Consider the following 21,504-nt stretch of genomic DNA (forward strand, 5'->3'; position numbering starts at 1 on the left):
GCAATTTAATGAGACCCTGCTCAGTGGCAAAGCAGCCTGTGTTCAATCCCCAGGGCCAAAAAAGAAAGAAAAATCAATAAAATAACTAAATATGAAGATGCTAATAAAAAGTATGTTTGTAGTCAATCTTTTCTTATTTGCCGAGATGCTTCTTGATATACTAACAACATTGTAATCATTCATTCCAAAGACATAGAATATCTTCTTTGATTCTGAGTTGGGAGAAAGGTGATAAACAAACCTTGTTTTTCTGAAATTGACAATATAGTGAAGGAGGTAAGAACTTAAAAATATATATTATGATTATTTATTCTGTAAAATAATAAAACAGAAGATCACAGAAAGTAAGGGCCAGCCTTGCAGACAGATGATGTTTGAATGGAAAAGCCTGAGGGAGCCATGCACTTGGGGACTTTGGAAAGGAAGAGAGTGAAGGGAAGGGTTGGTTTCTTATGGAAGGAAGGACAATAGTGGATATGATATTTGAAAGGTGCCAGATATAGGCTCAGGTAGAGTCTTGCAAGCCTTGTTAAAGAGTCTGGTCATTTTATATAAAACAGAAGGCTGTGTGAAGATTTTTTTTTAAGAGTAACATGATCTCTTCTATAGGGTAGTAAGATCTTGAAGCTCTGTTTGCTATGTCACCTGTAAAAAGTAGATGGTTAGAGAAGACAGACAGATCAGAGGATTATTTACATAATCCACAGATGAAAAATGTTTTCCAAAGAAATAAGTGAAAAAATAATTTATTTTGTTCTTATCAGCACTAACAAATGCAATTGTCTTAGAAAAAGTCAGGCTTACTACTGAGAACATATGAACAAGCTTCCCCAATCCCATAGGGACTCTCTCTTATACATTTCACAACAGCAATCTGAAACCAGATAAAGCACCCTAAAACATTGTTCCAAATTAACAGTGAAGATCAAAGCCATCAAAATGGTATACTTTAATATTTCCAATACAAAATTACCTTTATGTGACGCTAATCTTCCCTCTCAAGTTCATAATTCCTTCAATTTCAGAACCATTTTAACATATATTAAACCATCTTATTTTTGTTTATACAACTATTACCTCAACTATATTGGTCAAGAAATTTAGTTCTTTTCTAAAGTCTTCTGTTAGTTTCTTTGGAGTAATCCAAGTAGGAAGTAAAAACAATTTGAAAAAAAAAGCTAAGAGTAGTGAGATTGGAGAGAAGAATATATGCCTGTGTGTGCCAGTGAATTCACATATATGTGTGTGTGTGTGTTTGTGTGTATACATACACACATATATACACATACATACATACAGGTACATGTATGCATATATATGGATTTATTCAGCAGATATTTAGAAAGAACAAAGGATCAAATTTGAGCAATCAAGAAACAAATATAAGAAGCATGGTAAAGCAGTTCAATGACTTGGGTGATTTTGGAAGTGCAAGTTTTCAGGGAATAGCAGGGGCAGGAAGAAAAATGTACAAACAAAAATACAAAACAGAGAGAGAGGAAAGAATGAATGCAGTGTACCTTGCAAGAAATTTTGGCTATAAACAAATTGAATGGAAGAACAGTGTGAAAAATAACAGAGTATTACTGTGAAAGGGAATGAGGTTTTATTTTTATTTTATTGTCACTTTACCTTATTTCTTTCATTTTCAGCTGTAGAACATTAATATGCTTATGGGGGAAAGTGGGTATAAGGAGAGATATTAATGATTTAGAGAAAAATGTAATAGTATCTCTAGTCATGCAGGTAATGCACAAAATACAAAAAAGTATTAATATACAGAATACAAATTTTAATTGGCATTATAAGGTAAGAATATTTCTTGCAATATTAGAAGAAAGAAACAGGAAAATTACTACTACTGCAGTCATTTATCAAAGGTAATGGTAAAAGATGAAGAAATTTCAAAAGAACGAGATTGCAGCCAAGAGAATACGCCCCTTCCTATATTTCTTCAATATCGACACTGCTGCGAGGAATGTGGTTAAACTGACAGCCCCCAGCCATGACTCCTTCAGTATCTACCTCTGTTTCTAATCTGAACTCACACAATTCCTGGACTGCTGCCAGCCAAAGATTGAATACAGAGGGAATATCAAAGTCATTGAAACTCAACACAGGCCTCTTCTAATGGGTAATCTCAGTTTGAAGGACTCCATTACTTTGGTCATCATTTTTTCAGAGTTGTATTGCATACTGAGCATCTTCCTACCCAATCCTTTCTCTATCTCTCCCTATTTTCACAAGATACACACCCCTGTCACTCTCTAAAGACTTTTTCCATGTACTCTTGCTTCCTTTGTCTTTATCATCCACAGGAATTCCCTCAAATATTATTTCCTTGCACATATAATTCCATCTTGGTGTCTTTTTCTCAGAGATCCAGAATTGACAGATTTTTAACTCATTCTTTCTCTATGATATAGAATTCTATTTAAGAATGGCTAAGAAAAATTTAAAAAGCAGACTCCAGGGAGAAATTTTTTATCAATAGATATTTAAATATATAAACAAGCAATAATAAAATTGGGCATTGTTATGGTTTGGATGTGAGGTATCCCCCAAAAGTTCATGTGTGAGACAATGCAAGAAGGTTCAGAGGAGAAATGACTGGGTTGAGTCTTAACACAATCAGTGATTTAATCCCCTGATAGGGATTAACTGAGTGGTAACTGAAGTGGTAGGTGTGGCTGCATGAGGTGGAAATGGGGCATTACTTTGGAATATTTATTTGTATCTTGCAAGTGTAGAACTCTCTCTCTGCTTCCTCAACACCGTGTTATGAACTGCTTCCCTCTGCCACACTCTCCCGCCATGATGTCTAGCCTCACCTTGAGCCCTGAGGAATGGAGCCAGTCTTCTAAGGACTAAGACCTCTGAAACTGTGAGCCCTCAAATAAACTTTTTCTCCTCTATAGTTGTTCTGGTCAGATCCTTTAGTCACAGCAGCAAAATATCTGACTAAACCAGGCCTGGTGGCTTATGTCTGTAATTTCAACAACTCAGGAAGCTGAGGCAGGAGAATCACAAGCTTGAGATCAGCCTCAATGACTAAGTGGGTCCTAAGCAACCTAGTGAGACCCTGTCTCAAAATAAAAAATGGAAAATACTGGGATGTGGCTCAGTGGTTAAGTTTCCCTGGGTTTAAACTCTACTACACCCCTTCCCCACCAAAAAAAAAACAAAGAAAATAGAAAAAAAAAATTAATGATAAGAAAATTACACAGTATTAGGAATGATGAATCAAATACAATCTTGGTGATAATCAATTCTGAAAGTATTAATATTTAATTTATGACAAAAAATAATATCATACATGATATTGAATCAATTTATATTTGAACAAAACTTGTCACATCCTTTGTTCAAATTATATGTCATACAATATCACAAATGTGATAATGGAAGGAAAGATATAGAAAAAAAGGAGATAGAGACAATAAGTAATGATTATATAAAATAATTATTGGAATGAGAAAGGAGATTAATTTAATGTAATCAAAATAACTAATACATGTGGCTATAATAAAATACAAATGCCACAAAACATACCAAACAAAACCTAAAAGCAAAGAGCAACATTGACCAAAACTTTCAATAAATATTCATACACATGTTAATATTTTTTCATAGAAACACGTCATTAAAAAATATTATTAAATGAGTAACGCCATCAAGATGGCAGACAGTAGGCTCCAAACCATTCTTCCCTGACAGAAAAACTGAGTTAACACCAATATTCTGATGAAATACCTTTGTGAAAACTCTAGAGATCAGTTTGGAATCTACTGTACCAAGGTAAACTGTAACACCAAGAAGGTATTCCAAGGAAAGAGAAAAAAATGGGGGGTGTTTTGCACACCATCCATACCTGACCCCTACATGGCATTGTACCTACTTCTGGGAGGAAACTTCCTATTCTGGGACTCCTCCCTCAGAATGGAAACAAAAGACGGACTAGGCAAGAGAAATAAGAAAATATCTTGAGACAAGTAAAGACAAAAACACAGTATATCAAAACTTATTAGAGATAACAAAAGAAATGCTAAGATAGAAGCTTACAACTATAAATATGTACATTAAAAAGGAAGAAAAAAATCTCAAATGAAAAACCTAACTTTACACTGATAATCTAGAAAAAGAAGAAAAAATTAAAGGCAGCAGAAGGAAGGAAATAATGAAAATTGAAACAGAGACAAACAATATAGAAACTAGAAAAGTAATGAAAATTTTTTAAAAAACTATAAGTTTTAAAAAAATTTTGTAGGATCAACAAAATTGACAACCCTTTATTCTTTTTCTATATTTAAGGGTGATTTTGATACTAATAATTATTTTTTATTTATTTATTTATTTTTTTATTGTTGGTCGTTCGAAACATTACATAGTTCTTAATACATCATATTTCACAGTTTGATTCAAGTGGGTTATGAACTCCCACTTTTACCCCGTATACAGATTGCTGTATCACATCAGTTACCCTTCCATTGATTGACAAATTGCCTTTCTAGTGTCTGATGTATTCTCTTGTCTGTCCTATTCTCTACTATCCCCCCTCCCCTCCCCTCCCCTCCCCTTTTCTCTCTCTACCCCTTCTACTGTAAATCATTTCTTCCATTTGTATTATCTTGTCTTACCCCTCCTTTCCTCTTATATGTCATTTTGTATAACCCTGAGGATCGCCTTCCGTTTCCATGCGATTTCCCTTCTCACTCCCTTTCCCTCCCACCTCTCATCCCTGTTTAATATAAATCTTCTTCTCAAGCTCTTCGTCCCTACCCTGTCCTTGTTTACTCCCCTTATAACAAAGGGGTCATTTGGTATTTGATTTTTAAAGATTGACTAGCTTCACTTAGCATAATCTGCTCTAGTGCCATCCATTTCCCTCCAAATTCTATGATTTTGTCATTTTTTAATGCAGAGTAATACTCCATTGTGTATAAATGCCACATTTTTTTATCCATTCATCTATTGAAGGGCATCTAGGCTGATTCCACAATCTTGCTATCGTGAATTGTGCTGCTATGAACATCGATGTAGCAGTGTCCCTGTAGCATGCTCTTATTAGGTCTTTAGGGAATAGACCGAGAAGGGGAATAGCTGGGTCAAATGGTGGTTCCATTCCCAGCTTTCCAAGAAATCTCCATACTGCTTTCCAAATTGGCTGCACCAATTTGCAGTCCCACCCCGCATCCTCTCCAGCACTTATTGTTGTTTGACTTCCTAATGGCTGCCAGTCTTACTGGAGTGAGATGGTATCTTAGTGTAGTTTTGATTTGCATTTCTCTGACTGCTAGCGATGGTGAGCATTTTTTCATGTACTTATTGATTGATTGTATGTCCTCCTCTGAGAAGTGTCTGTTCAGGTCCTTGGCGCATTTGTTGATTGGGTTATTTGTTATCTTATTGTCTAATTTTTGGGTTCTTTGTATATTCTGGTTATTAGGGCTCTATCTGAAGTGTGTGGAGTAAAGATTTGTTCCCAGGATGTAGGCTCCCTGTTTATCTCTCTTATTGTTTCTTTTGCTGAGAAAAAAACTTTTTAGTTTGAGTAAGTCCCATTTGTTGATTCTAGTTGTTAACTCTTGCTCTATGGGTGTCCTATTGAGGAATTTGGAGCCCGATCCCACAGTATGTAGATCATAACCAACTTTTTCTTCTATCAGATGCCGTGTCTCTGATTTAATATCAAGCTCCTTGATCCATTTTGAGTTAACTTTTGTGCATGGCGAGAGACAGGGATTCACATTCATTTTGATGCAAATGGATTTCCAGTTTTCCCAGCACCGTTTGTTGAAGATGCTATCCTTCCTCCATTGCATGCTTTTAGCCCCTTTATCAAAAATAAGATAGTTGTAGTTTTGTGGATTGGTTACTGTGTCCTCTATTCTGTACCATTGGTCCACCCGCCTGTTTTGGTACCAGTACCATGCTGTTTTTGTTACTGTTGCTCTGTAGTATAGTTTGAAGTCTGCTATCGCTATACCGCCTGATTCACACTTCCTGCTTAGCATTGTTTTTGCTATTCTGGGTCTTTTATTATTCCATATGAATTTCATGATTCTTTTATCTATTTCTACAAGAAATGCTGTTGGGATTTTGATTGGCATTGCATTGAACTTATAGAGAACTTTTGGTAATATCGCCATTTTGATGATGTTGGTTCTGCCTATCCAAGAGCAGGGTATATTTTTCCATCTTCTAAGGTCTTCTTCTATATCTTTCTTTAGGGTTCTGTAGTTTTCATTGTATAAATATTTCACCTCTTTTGTTAGGTTGATTCCCAAGTATTTTATTTTTTGGGGGGATATTGTGAATGGAGTAGTTGTCCTCATTTCCGTTTCAGAGGATTTGTCACTGATATACAGGAATGCCTTTGATTTATGCGTGTTGATCTTATATCCGGCCACTTTGCTGAATTCATTTATTAGCTCTAATAGCTTCTTTGTAGACCCTTTTGGGTCTGCTAGGTATAGAATCATATCATCTGCAAATAGTGATAATTTAAGTTCTTCTTTTCCTATTTTTATGCCTTTAATTTCTTTTGTCTGTCTAATTGCTCTGGCCAGTGTTTCGAGGACTATGTTGAACAGAAGTGGTTAGAGAGGGCATCCCTGTCTTGTACCAGATCTTAGAGGGAATGCCTTCAATTTTTCTCCATTCAGAATGATGCTGGCCTGTGGCTTATCATAGATTGCTTTTACAATGTTGAGGTATGATCCTGTTATCCCTAATTTTTCTAGAGTTTTGAACATAAAGGGATGCTGTACTTTGTTGAATGCTTTTTCTGCATCTATCGAGATGATCATATGGTTCTTATTTTTAAGTCTATTGATGTGGTGAATCATTTATTGATTTCCGTATATTGAACCAGCCTTGCATCCCAGGGATGAATCCTACTTGATCATGGTGTATAATTTTTTTGATATGTATTTGAATCCAATTCACCAGGATTTTGTTGAGGATTTTTGCGTCAAGGTTCATTAGAGATATTGGTCTGTAGTTTTCTTTCTTTGAAGTGTCTTTGTCTGGTTTCGGAATCAGGGTGATGTTGGCCTCGTAGAATGAATTTGGAAGTTCTCCCTCTTTTTCTATTTCCTGAAATAGCTTGAAAAGTATTGGTGTTAGTTCCTCTTTAAAGGTTTTGTAAAACTCTGCTGTATACCCATCCGGTCCTGGGCTTTTCTTGGTTGGTAGTCTTCTGATGGTTTCTTCTATTTCCTCTATTGTTATTGGTCTGTTTAGGTTGTCCATATCCTCCTGACTCAATCTGGGCAGATCATAAGACTTAAGGAATTTATCTATGCCTTCACTATCTTCTATTTTATTGGAGTATAAGGATTCAAAATAATTTCTGATTATCTTCTGTATTTCTGAAGTGTCTGTTGTGATATTGCCTTTTTCATCCAGTATGCTAGTAATTTGGGTTCTCTCTCTTCTTCTCTTCGTTAGCATGGCTAAGGGTCTGTCAATTTCATTTATTTTTTCAAAGAACCAGCTTTTAGTTTTGTCAATTTTTTCAATTGTTTCTTTTGTTTTAATTTCATTAATTTCAGCTGATTTTAATTATTTCTTGCTTTCTACTTCTTTTGCTGTTGTTTTGCTCTTCTTTTTCTAGGATTTTGAGATGAAGTATGAGATCATTTATTTGTTGGTTTTTTCTTTTTTTGAGGAATGAACTCCAAGCAATGAATTTTCCTCTTAGAACTGCTTTCAATGTGTCCCATAGATTCCGATATGTTGTGTCAGTGTTTTCATTTAACTCTAGGAAGTTTTTAATTTCCTCCTTGATGTCTTCTAAAACCCATTGATCACTCAGCAACCTATTGTTCATTCTCCAAGTGATGCTTGATTTTTCCTTCCTTCTTTTATCATTGATTTTCAGTTTCATTCCATTATGATCAGATAAGATGCATGGTATTATCTCTACCCCTTTATATTGTCTAAGAGTTGCCCTGTGACATAATATATGGTCTATTTTTGAGAAGGTTCCATGTGCTGCTGAGAAAAAAGTGTAACTACTTGATGTTGGGTGGTATAGTCTATATATGTCAATTAAGTCTAGGTTGTTAATTGTGTTATTGAGTTCTATAGTTTCCTTATTTAACTTTTGTTTGGTAGATCTGTCCAGTGGTGAGAGAGGTGTGTTGAAGTCTCCCATGATTATTGTATGGTGGTCTATTAGACTCTTGAACTTGAGAAGAGTTTGCTTGATGAACACGGCTGCACCATTATTTGGGGCATATATATTTATGATTGTTATGTCTTGTTGGTGTATGGTTCCCTTGAGCAGTATGAAGTGTCCTTTTTTATCCCTTTTGATTAAATTTGGCTTGAAATCTATTTTATTAGATATGAGTATGGACACTCCTGCTTGTTTCCGCAGTCCATATGAGTGGTATGATTTTTCCCAACCTTTCACCTTCAGTCTATGAATATCTTTTCCTATCAGATGCGTCTCCTGTAGGCAGCATATTGTTGGGTCTTGTTTTGTGATCAATTCTACTATCCTGTGTCTCTTAATTGGTGAGTTTAAGCCATTAACATTTAGGGTTATTATTGAGATATGGTTTGTTCTTCTAGCCATATTTGTTTATTGATGTTACTAAACCTGATTTGTTATCCTCTTTGACTACTTTTCCCCCTTTACTGTCCTACCTCCCATTGTTGGTTTTCAATGTTATTTTCCATTTCCTCTTCCTGTAATGTTTTGCCAAGGATTTTTTGAAGAGATGGTTTTCTAACTGCGAATTCTTTTAACTTTTGTTTATCATGGAAGGTTTTAATTTCATCTTCTATCCTGAAGCTTAATTTCTCCAGATACACGATTCTTGGTTGGAACCCATTTTCTTTCAGTGTTTGAAATATGTTATTCCAGGATCTTCTAGCTTTCAGAGTCTGTGTTGAGAGATCAGCTGTTATCCTGATTAGTTTACCCCTAAATGTAATCTGCTTTCTTTCTCTTGCAGCTTTTAAAATTCTCTCCTTATTCTGTATGTTGGACAACTTCATTATAATGTGTCTAGGTGTGGATCTCTTATGATTTTGCACATTCGGCGTCCTGTAGGCTTCTAGGATTTGGGATTCTGTCTCATTCTTCAAGTCTGGGAAGTTTTCTCGTATTATTTCACTGAATAGACTGTTTATTCCTTGGGTATGGAGCTCTGTGCCTTCCTGTATCCCAATGACTCTTAAATTTGGTCTTTTGATATTGTCCCATAATTCTTGGATGTTCTGCTCATGGTTTCTTAGCAGACTTGCTGAGCTGTCTATGTTCTTTTCCAGTTGAAATACTTTGTCTTCATTGTCTGATGTTCTCTCTTCTAAGTGATCTACTCTGCTGGTAGTATTCTCAATTGAGTTTTTAAGTTGGTTTATTGTTTCCTGCATTTCTAGGATTTCTATATGTTTGTTTTTTATTTCCTCTATCTCCCTGTGAAATTGATCTTTTACTTCCTGGATTTGTTTGTCAATGTGATCTTTCATTATCTGATTTTGCTGTCTCATGTCTTCCTTGAGTCTCTAGATCATCTGAAGCATATATATCCTGAACTCTTTATCTGACATTCCATCTGTTGCAGCTATTACCTCTTCTAAAGTTGAGGTGACCTGCATTGCTTGTGGTCCTTTCTTTCCTTGTCTTTTCATACTGCTCGCGTTTCTTTCTGCTTAGTGCAACTGTTGTGTTTTTGAAATTTACCCCCTATTTATTTATATTGCTCTTGTATAGTTGGGAAGTCTCCCTTGCAGGGCGGGTAGTGGCTATGCTCCTCCTCTAATTATGGTGGTCTGTCTACCACGCTGATCGGTCGCAGGTCTGCCCCCCCTGTGGGCATGGGTGGTGGCCCTGCTCTGCCCCCACTCCAATTGTGGTAACGTAACTACCACGCCCTGGGGTCGTTGGTCCTGATCTGGATGTGGGTGGCGGCTCTGCTGGGTCCCCACTCCAATTGGTGTGACGTGTCTACCACGCTGGCAGACCTCTAGGCCGGTGGGTCGCAGTTCTGCACAGCCCCCACTCCCAATGGTGGTACCTGACTACCTCTCCAACGGGTCGCTGAGCCTCCTCCGGACCCGGGCAGCGACCCTGCTTCACCCCCACTCCAACCAGTGTGACGCGACTGCCTCGGTGTTGCGTGTCCACCACGCTAGCAAGCTACCTGGCCTGTCTTGCCAGTGGGTGGCAGGTCTGCCTGCCCTGCTTGCTCAGATGGCAGCTCTGCACAGCCCCTACTCCAAATGAGGTTACTTGGCTACGGCGCACGGGGTCGCTGGTCCTGTTCTAAGCATGGGCGGCTACTCTCTTCAGCCCCAGCTGCATTTGGGGTGTCATGATACCACGCTGGCGGGTCACTTGGCCTGCTCTGGGTGCAGGTGGAAGCTCCTCTCTGCCCCCACAGCACCCAGCAGGACCCTGATTGAGAAGCAGTCACCGCTGGTTCCCTAGCCTTGGGCCAAAGCAGCTTATGTAGCCAGAACCCCGCCTCTCCTATCCCGCTGCACTCTCCGCTGGGAACTGGCTCCAGCGAGCGACCCCCACGGGGTCCCCAGCCCCAGGCCAAAACTGTTCCGGGAGTCAGAACTCAGTCGCCCCAAGCTCAGCGCACGCTCCACTTGGAGCTGGCCTCCACCGGCAGTCTCCGAAGTTTCCTCAGACCTGGGCCAGGTTAGCCCTGGGAACCAGAATCCAGCTGCTCAGTGCCCGGAGCACGCCTTGCCAGGCACGAGCCTCTAGGAGTATTCTCCACAAGATCCCCAGTCCCGAGCCTAAGCAAGAAATCTGTCTGCTAGACGCAGGCAAATACCAGCCTGAAATCACCTGTTCCGTAGCTGAATGAGCTGAGATCAGTAGAACATGGGGATGATTACATCATCTCTCTGAAATGGCGGCTGCTGTCCTCGTCTGTGGTCCGACCCGTGTCTGGAACCAAACTGGGCCGCTTCTCTCCTCTGTCTCAAAGCCGGAACTCAGCACGAAGGGCTGCCAATGTACCACTGGTGGGTGCCCCCCGAATCCGTATCGCTGCTCCCCGCTCCGGCACTTTGCCGCTCCCCAACAAGCGCCACAGACTCCAGCCTAGGGGCGATCGCCTGTCAGGCTATGCGACCCTCCGTGCGGAGAAATGGAGCTCTCACAGCCGAACTTCGTACGATGGAAATCTGTCCACTAGATTCTGGAGCACCTCAATTTCACTGGAAATTCCCAACAAGATAGCCTTCAGCCGTTTCACATCGTCTTTCTCCAGCTTAGTGACGCGGCGCACTGGGATGATGCACTCCCTTCGCCGCCATCTTTTCAAGTCCGCTGTATTCTTAGTAATTGCTTATAACTGAACTCACTTGCCACTGACTCTTCCAAACAATTCAGCCTTTTTCTTTGACCAGGTCTGAGACTGCCCTCCCTCTGGCTCCCGCCTTGAACCACCCGGTGGGGCAGCAAGGCTTACTCAGGACTAGCAGGGGAGAGAGCCTAATAATTCTTATATTTTAAAAATTTTATAAACTGACCTTGCTTATTCAGGAAGTTTATGTCAGTTTGAAAAAAAGATCAGTGTTGTTATTTTATTTGTCTTACATACTTTAAGTTTTTATTTAATTGCCTGCTTTAAAAATAGTGCCTTCTTGACAAAGCTCATATAGGAATAATGAGAACAAATGTTTACACTAAGCAAAAGGATAGGAATAGGTTAATGTCTCTGGAAAAGCTGTAGTGGAATTAGTTATGGAATTTCATGGATGAAATGTGAAGCTTGAGATTTGCTGGCATCATTTTTCTTTTTCAAAAATAATTTCATACATGTTGGAAGGTTTAGTAGGAAAGTTTACATGTGGAAAGATATAATTCTCTTATTTTTATAAAAAAGCTACAAATTTTAAATTATTCATATTTGCTTATGAATAATAGTTTTTAGCGGAAACACAAGCTGGCTCTCACACCATTTAGATAATGTAAATGGGAACATTCACAAAAAATTGTTGACCAGAATTTGAGTGTGTTAGTATGGAATTGATTCTGATGTTGAAAAGATTTTAATTACATCCTAAGCTGTCAGGCATAACTGTTTAATTTTTCAGACTTTAGTTGGAAACCCTTATTAATTTTAGATTATTAGATGGAAACATACATTGCTTAAGGTAATGCCACATAAAATGGAATGGAAATTTTTCATGTTCTAAAACTCCTTTCTCTATAATCCCAAATCTGTATCAGTTATTTAAATAATTCAGACTAGATAGCCAGAAATTACTGTTTCTGACAATGAATCCTTACTTAGTTGAGTTTAAGAAATGTGTGGACAAAATTTTTTTTCCAATATCTCAGTTGCCTGTAGTCACCCTCAAGCGATAGCCAGCCTAAAAGAATGCTATTCGATAATGAGGGCTCTCAGAAATGCATGCTGCAACTCAGCTACTCAATATGTGAAATTTGTCTGGCCAAACTTTTGTCCACATTCAAACACAGATAACATATAGGGGCTAAGATAATTATATCGAGATTTCTATATACCTTAATATGACTGCTAGCCCTGTCATTTTCTATCTCAGTGACATATGCCAAGTTGCTCAAAATTTTAAAATTCAATTTCCTCATCTGTAAGAATTAAGACAAAATATGCCTATCTCATGGATAAGTAAAAGGTTTGCCTTAGTTGAAGTAATACAGATAAGTTTGGGAGTAAATATTTAAATGCATATACCCACAGCTGTGATAGCAATAGTAGTGGTAGTGGATGCAGTAATAGAACTATTTTACTTCCTTTAAAATTTATCTTCACCCTAACTGTATGATGACCTTTGGGTCCTATGGCTCTTTCTGGACTCCACTTTACACCTCAATTATGATAAAGGGAGGATGAGATGTAGAAATGCGATCAGTGGAGGCAAAGAATTAAAGTGTGACTGAACCATTGTAACAAATTCATTAGGAACTCAGTATTAAATAGAGAAAGGTAAAACTAAGCTCAGAGAACACTGTGTAGTTGGCGAACTACAACTCCTTGCAATGGTGGCAACAGCTAAAGTTTACTTTCAAGCCACTTAATGAAACTTCTATTTCTTCTACCCTGTGGTTATAAGTTTCTAATTGAAAACCAGTGAGAACAAAGTGGGAGAAATTGTTCAGTAAGAAGTAAATTGAATCCTAAACTGTGTAAACACATCTAATATAAACTTTAGGTGACACCCAAGCTGGGAAATGGCTTTCAGAGGCAGTGAAAGGGCAGCCAAAGTTTAAAAGTTAGGATCAAAACTGTTTTTAAAAATTGTACTATCTCCTCCAAATTTACATGCAAGCGACAAGGTATGCTAAAGAATTGAAAAGTGATCACTGTTGCTAAATGGTCTGTGAATAGTAACTAGATAAGTGTCATTATCTTAATCAAAAGCATTCATTAAACTCACATCTAAGTTAGCTGGTAGTGATGCTGTATTGGGTATTGTGAACAAAGCAGCTTAAAATGTACAGAGCTTTACACTTTGGGGGGAATCAAAACTATAAATGTGGCATAAGAGACAAACACAACAGCATTAATCAAACAGATTAACAAGAAAAGTGTGTGCCGTTATGTTGGGAAAAACTATTAGTGTCCTCTTATTCCAAACTGATTCCACATACAAGGGATCTTTGCATTGTTCCTTTAGATAGAGAATCATTAATTCACTTTCATCTCAGGAAGGTTGATTTAATCACAATTTTAAAGGTCAAGTAATTACATGTATTGTGGCACATTTAACAACTATCTTCTCAGTATGTGAAAAAGCCAGAGGAAGTCACCAGTGAAGAATACACTCGGGACCAAGGAATTTCAAAATCATCACCATCAGGTTGTCAGGTAGAAAGATCACTCTATATATCTTCGTACATAATGTGTGTGTTTGTGTGAGTGTCTGCTCACATTACACCACATTTTAGCCAATGTGTGACACAATCAAAATTATACAGCATATGCATGTGTGCATGCTGTGATTTGAATGTGTCCCCACCCCCACCCCCATAAACCATGTGTTTAGAACTTAATCCTGAATCTAACAGTGTTGGGATGTGGAGCCTGGTGGGTATTTAGTTCATGAAGACTCCACTCCACTTTTACAAACGAATTGATGTTGATTATAATAGGATTTGAGTCTGCACATTTAATCTCTTGGGTTCTCTTGCCCCTTTTTTCCTTCTGTCATTGGATGACAAAACAAGAAGTCCCTCACACAATGCCAGTCCCTCGATCTTGGACTTCCCTGCATCCAGGACCATGAGCCAATAATTTTCTGTTCAGTATAAACTACCTAGTTTGTGATATTCTGTTACAGCAATGGACTAAGTCTGTGTAGGAGAGCATATGTATGATTGTATAACTGTACAGAGGGCCACGTCAACATATCTGAGAAGGTGATAATTGCCCAGAATATGCGTGAACCTGACTCTGAGTCGAGATGTCAAATTCCACATATCATTAAAAAAGCAAATGTCTAGAAGAATTAACTGAAAATTGTCATGAAATTATATATGGAGAAACCTAGCTCGCTTTATTTGCACACATTAGTTCTCATGCTTTACTTTGAAAACATACAGAAAATGCACAGATGTTTTATAAATGAACACACTTTGGTATAAAATGTTTCTTTTTATCCTCAGGTAAAGGAAAGATAGCATCAACCAATCAAAAGAAGTAGCAAGAGCAATTCAAGGAGAGACTTTTTCATTGCTAATTTCCAGAGGGAATTAGCCAATTTTCTGTATTATGATAGAATCAGCATATTGAGGATTGGACCTATAGATAATGTCAAAGCAGAAGAGGTGCTTTCAGCTTTGTGTGCCTGCTGAATCTTAAATATGAATGACTGCTGAGCTTCTGTTTGCTTCACGATTTCCGGTCAGGTTTCATCAGATTGGAGCCTGCTGTTTAAGCTGTATTTAGGACATGACCCTAGCAGCTGGCTCCACTGAATGAGCCACTTCAAGGTGGTTATTACTATGCATGTAATAACTAAAGAATTTGGAAAAGCTAAGAAAAGCACTAATCCCTGTGTATTCTACTGAATATTTTGGTAGATTTAAAATCTAACTAAGCAAGGCACATCTGAAAAATAAAAGTATGGTAATTTACACTAAAAATAACTTGAATATTACCATCTGGATGAGAAAAAATGCCATATGACTATGTCAGAGAAAGGAAAATGTATTTTTTAAAATGCTCACAACTTGGAGTTTAAAGTGTTTTACTCTTTCATAAGTTTATAAGATTAGTTTCTGCAAATAATTGTCTTTTGAATAATATTGGGCAAAATGAAGAAGGTCAAAATATACTTACTTTTATATCCATGGCTTATAAGGATGAATCTTTTATCTTATCCACCATTCTAACATTATAAAACATAACATACTGTGGTCATCAATAAATGTTTCTAGAATTTAAAATTGTATGTAGGTATTTGAAAACATGAGAACTTTGAAAAATCTCCAATGAAATTTAAAAACTAATACAAACTGTACATTATAATCTGAATAATTTGAATGACCAAGAGAACTCAGTAATGTATTTTCTCTGAATAAGTCTAAAAAAGAAAAGTTTCATCTAATGATAAATATTATTTTTCCAGTTTATGAAGAAAAGTAATAACTGTACACTTGCTAGGTACTGTAATATTTGTGACTCCAAAAAATAGGATACAAAAGAACAATATTGTTTTTTTGCAAGGTAAACAACTTGGATATGATTAATGATCTTTTAATATATTTATATATCACTAAATACATACCTATATAAATTTATCACCAAATTGATCACTGTAGGTTTTTTTTTTAACAAATATCATCATTTCTCCAGGCATATTGCTAAAGCTTAAAATGGACAGTTAAAATATTATATTTTTTAATGTTGTTAGTTGTAAATGAACACTATACCTTTATTTTATTTATTTATTTTTTATGTGGTGCAGAGGATCAAACCCAGTGCCTTACATGTGCTAGGAAAGTGCTCTATTACTGAGCTACTCCCCCGACCCTCACTGTAGATTTTAATAGTTAAGATGGAAGAAAACTACTTTCTTTATAATATTGTAAAATAGGGTTGTTATCCCATTTTTCAGTTTGTGTTTTTAATGCTCAACATTATTTCAGCCCAAACTTTTATTATATATTAGACACTTTGTCTTCTATTGCAGATAGTTACTATTATCAAGGTTTCTAAATAATTTGGGAGTGAGCAATGACATATGCTGAAATTTGTTGTTAGGTCTCTCCGTGTAGGGTAGTGAATAATTTTGTTTTAGGGTAAAAATCAAGGGTTGTTCAAACATTAAAATGTTTATAAAGGGCCCCAGAACTCCTTTGTAATTACAGTCAAACCAAAATGTCTAGTGTACAAGTAAAATGTTGGGCTGAGGGAATGAAAAAAATTAAATGAATAAATCTCATCATCATTGAAACTAAAATATCAACCACATTTTATAATAATACAATATCACAAGTAGTGATATTGTATAAAAAAACCTAGAACTTAGAATATTTCTCCCTTGTTCTTTCTCTAAGACCTAAGTTAAAACTTCCCTAGAATTGTTCATCTTCCCCATTTTATCTGAATGAACTAACCCGTACCTGACTGAGGGTGGTTTGAACTTGATTTCTGGTGGTATCCTCAGTTTCTGGATACCCAACTGCCCCCGTGACTTCATCCTCAATCTCCTTCCATCATGTTTTGCTAGCAGTATTGCTTAGGTGGGGATGTTATATACTTCCTCTAGGAAACATGGAACAAGCAGCATCCCACAAAATCTGAAGATGATCTTTTAGACTGCATATAGTTAGCTTCACATTTAGCTTTATTAAGAAAATTCAGAAATGAGTATTTTGAACAGTTATAACAATTTAAATAAATGTTTTGAGTTAGGGCTTTTTCTATTGACCTGTCTCTATTCAACACAGATTTAATGGATTCATTTAGTTTCCATTCAATTCTTTCCTATTCATTCTAATGCTTAATGCAATTGCAGGTCATTATATTGCAATTACTCAATAAGGAAATACTTTTAAATGGTGGCTTATTAAAACATTTTATAGTATTTCAATTGGAGCCAAAAAATAACTGCATGTACAAATATTATTTTTTAAACTGCACAGTAAATAGAAAATCTACAATTAGATGTTTTTCTTCAGGCATATTGCTAAACCTTAAATACGGACAATTAAAAATATTATATTTTTTCTTTCTTTGTGTTAGATTAAGTGTGAATAATTTTGGTTAGCATACAATAATGAATTAAAAACTAATTTTTTTCTTCCATTATATATTAATATGTGCACATGTTCTTTTGATTTTTTGATAACTACATCAGTATAGATAATTCCTCTTAAAGTCACAGTTTTTAAAATTCATTCTAAACAGAAAGTACTAATACTTATATTTAATAAATAGCAGATATGCTTAAAGGATCCATACTGATGGTTGTGAAGATATTCAATGGCTTTAAGCTTCAATTACATATGGGAAAAACTTCATATTTATATGTAGTTTTATGTGCAAGTTCATAACATTTTTCAAACTCTTGCTAAAAATAAAAAATAATAATAGTATAAATGATAAACATAAAAAGATTATAGCCTGGGTTATTTTTGTCTACTATAGAAAGAACACAATTATTGATTCCAGTCATTGTTGTTGTTTTTGCATAGGAATTTTCTACACAATCCCTAATAGTTCATTTATAAATGTTAAGATACACCAAATTGTTGCTCTCAAAGTTTCATTTTCATATTATTTCAGCATTTTCAAGTAACAGATTTCTAAAATTTTCACCATGGTTAAGTTAACTATAAAATGTTGCATTTTGGAATCAATACTCTTTATCTTCCTTCCCTTTTCCCCCAAATTTATAGGATGGCTATATTAATTTTTTTTTTGGTAATTGAAGAAAAACTCTATTTTGGCTTTATTCCTATCATTTATCATACCAAAATATTAATAAACAATTAAAATTTTAAAAGGCAGCATTAAATTAAAAAGCAAATTTCTCAAAATGCCTATTGAGAAATCAATATTTTTAGAATGGCAAAAATAGAGACACATTTAGATAAACTGAATTATTGATGAATGTATATTGAAACAATATTTGATTAATTTATTTTTAATCATGCATTTAAAGGTCAATTGGCAATCATAATCAAGAGGGATTTATACATGTATTTAAAAATATGTAAATATTCACAAATTAATTAATTAGTAAGATACACCACGACACAAAATAAAGGACCCAAATTATGGGATCATTTCAATTGTGCAGATAAAGCATTTGACAGCACTGAACATTATAAAAACTCTGAAAAAAATTAGGTAGAAAAGGACACAATAATGTCCACACCTGTAAACCACACAGCAAACATCATATAAACTGCAAAAAACTGATAGCTTTTCCTACAAGATCAGGAAGACAAGTATACTTACTCTCACCATTTCTGCTCAAGATATTATTGGGAATACTAGCCAGAGATATTAGGCAAGAAAATAGTGAAGAAGGCATGCAAATTGGAAAGAAAGAGGCAAAATTGTCTCAGGGAAAATGATATAGAAAAAAAAAAAAAACCTAAAGATTCTACCAAAAAGAAAAAAAAAAATGGGCTTGTAACTAATAAGTGCTTTCAGCAAAATTAAAGAATATAAAATCATTGTACAAAAGCCAAATTGCAAATTCCTGTTTATATATATATATATATATATATATATATATATATATATATATAACCATCCAAAAAAAGAAATTAAGAAAATATCCCATTCACAAGAGCATCAAAAATAATAAAATACTTGGATAAATTTAACCATGTAGATGAAACATCTATTCACTGAAAAGTATAATACAAGGATGAAAGAAATTGAAGAAAATATAAATAAATGAGAAGATATTCTAAGTTCATGTATTTGAAGAATACAGTTAAAATTTCAATACAACCCCAAAAGTTCTGTGGATTCATTGCAATCATTATCAAAATTCCAATAACTGTTTTTAGAGATGTGGAAAAATAATCCTGAAATTCATATGGAAGAACAAAAGACCCCAAATAGTGAGATCAAGCTTGGGCAAAAAGAACAAAGCTTGAGACACCACGCTTTCTGATTTCAAAATATATTAAAATGCTATAATAATGAACATGGTTTGTAACTGGCATACAGACATACAGACTAAATGAACAGAACAGAAAGCGCAGAGATAAATCCATGGTTTCAAGTCAATTGATTTTTACCAAAAATTGTCAACAGCATCCAATGAAAGCAGAACAGTCGCTCAATACATAATGTGGGGAAAATTGGATATCCACATGCAGAATGAAAATGTATCTTTATGTTACACCATGTACAAAAATTCACTCAAAATGGTGAAAGATTTAAATATAAGACCTGAAAGTATAAAACTAATGGAAGAAAACATAGGGCAAAAAGCAATTTGATATGAGTCAGCATAATGAGTCTTTTAAATATGACCTCCAAAGCAAAAACAACAAAAGTAATAATAGACAAGCTGGATTTTGTTAATCTAAAAGCCCCTCCTACCAAGGGAAACAATAGAGAGACTACCTACTTAATGGGAGAAATAATTTTCAAACCTTACATCTGTTAAGTGGCTAATATGCAAACGAGGAATACAAGTAATTCAATAGCAAAGAAAAAAAGAACAGTTAAAGATTGGTTAAATGGATGATTTCACTATTGATCTGGATGGTGTTCTTTTCCAGCAACAAATAGTGTAAATACTCATGTGAAATCTGAAATATTAAGCATCCACAGGCTATATGTTTATTTTTTGTTTCCCTTATCTCTATTACATTATCTGATGTTACAGAAGTTGTGTGGTGGAGGGGAGCCCAAGAGACTAGGAACCATATCTATTTCACAAACCTCAGCACCTACTACACTGACTGGTACGCTGGACACACTGGCACACAGTAGCCAAGAGGTGTTTGTCAAATAAATATATGTGGTGACTAAAAGCAGAAAGAAGAAGGAGAAGGAGAAAAAGAGAAAGAAGGGGAAGAAGAAGAGATAAGAGTAAATGACTTGGACATTTATCAAAAGAAAACATGCAAATGGTGGTTAGGAGATATATGAAATAATATTCAATATCATTAATGATGAGAAAAATATTCAAGTTAAGTCCAAAATAAGATATCTCATACTTTTAAAAATGACTATAATCTGGGATATAGCACAGTTAGTAGAGTGCTTGCCTGCATGCACAAGGCCCTACATTCAATCCCCAGCACCACAAAAATAAAAGAAAATAAAATAAGAAAAAGGAAAAAAACCTAAAATCACAAATATAATAGACAAAATGTGATGGTAAGGATGTTAAGAAAAGGGAACTCTAATACATCATAAATGGGAATGTAAATTGGTACAGCCATTAAGGAAAACAGTATGGAATTTGTCAAAAAATTTAAAATAGAGCTATTTCATTTTAGGCCATATATCCAAAGAAAATAAAATCAGCATCAGCATCTAAAAATTAAAAAAAAAGTTATTGCAGCATTATTCACAATAGCTAATATACAGAAACAACTTAAACATCCATCCATGGATGAATAAATAGAAAATAAATACACATATGAATATATACACACTGTAAAATATAATTTATCTTTTAAAAAGAAGAAATACTGCCATTTGCAACAACATTCATGAACCTAGAGAACATTATTCTAAACCAGACACAGAAAGACAAATACCGCATATTCCCTCTACTATATAGAATCTACAAATGCTCAAAAGCAGTGTACAATCATAGTTGCTAGAAGCTAGGGAGTGAGAGAAATGGGAAGATGTTGGTCAAGCATTGTAAATTTTCATTTATTCAAGATCAGTAAGTTTGGAGGAAGTTAATTACAACATGAAGTCTGTAATTAAAAATAATACATTCTATGCCAGAAATGTGCTAAGCCAGTAGATGTTGAGCACTTTCACCATACACACATGCAGAGGTAACTATGTGAACTGATGAACATGTTATTTAGCTTGATTGTGGTACGTATTTCACAGTGTACCTATATATATTGAAACACAGTATATGTAACTTAAATACATTTTTATTTTTAAATACATTTAATACTTTTAATTTATTTAATACTTTTATTTTATTTTATTTACTTGTTAATTTTATGTCAGTATAGAGGGAACAAAATATCCATCAGCACAATTCAGAGCAGTGCTATTTGTATATGTAATGGTATTATTAAGTATAATATTATATGGGTATGAGTACTATTGGTTAGTTATTCTTAATTTGCATCCTTGATAGTAATAGAAATTAGTTACAACATAGATATTTGTAATATAAATTAAAGTACAAAGCAACATATTTTAAATCTGAACTTGACCTCTTTTAAAAAATCAGTAGTCCCAAATAAATCATTAGAGAAAAATTAACTTTGCAATCTTACATTTGTCAGAAACTGCAAAGAGCTATATAATGTTTACCTCTAGTAAAAACAAAACCTTTTCATTCATTTAATCTCTATACCAA

The sequence above is a fragment of the Urocitellus parryii genome, chromosome 10, assembly GCF_045843805.1.
Source record: "Urocitellus parryii isolate mUroPar1 chromosome 10, mUroPar1.hap1, whole genome shotgun sequence".
In the NCBI taxonomy this organism is placed as follows: Eukaryota; Metazoa; Chordata; class Mammalia; order Rodentia; family Sciuridae; genus Urocitellus; species Urocitellus parryii.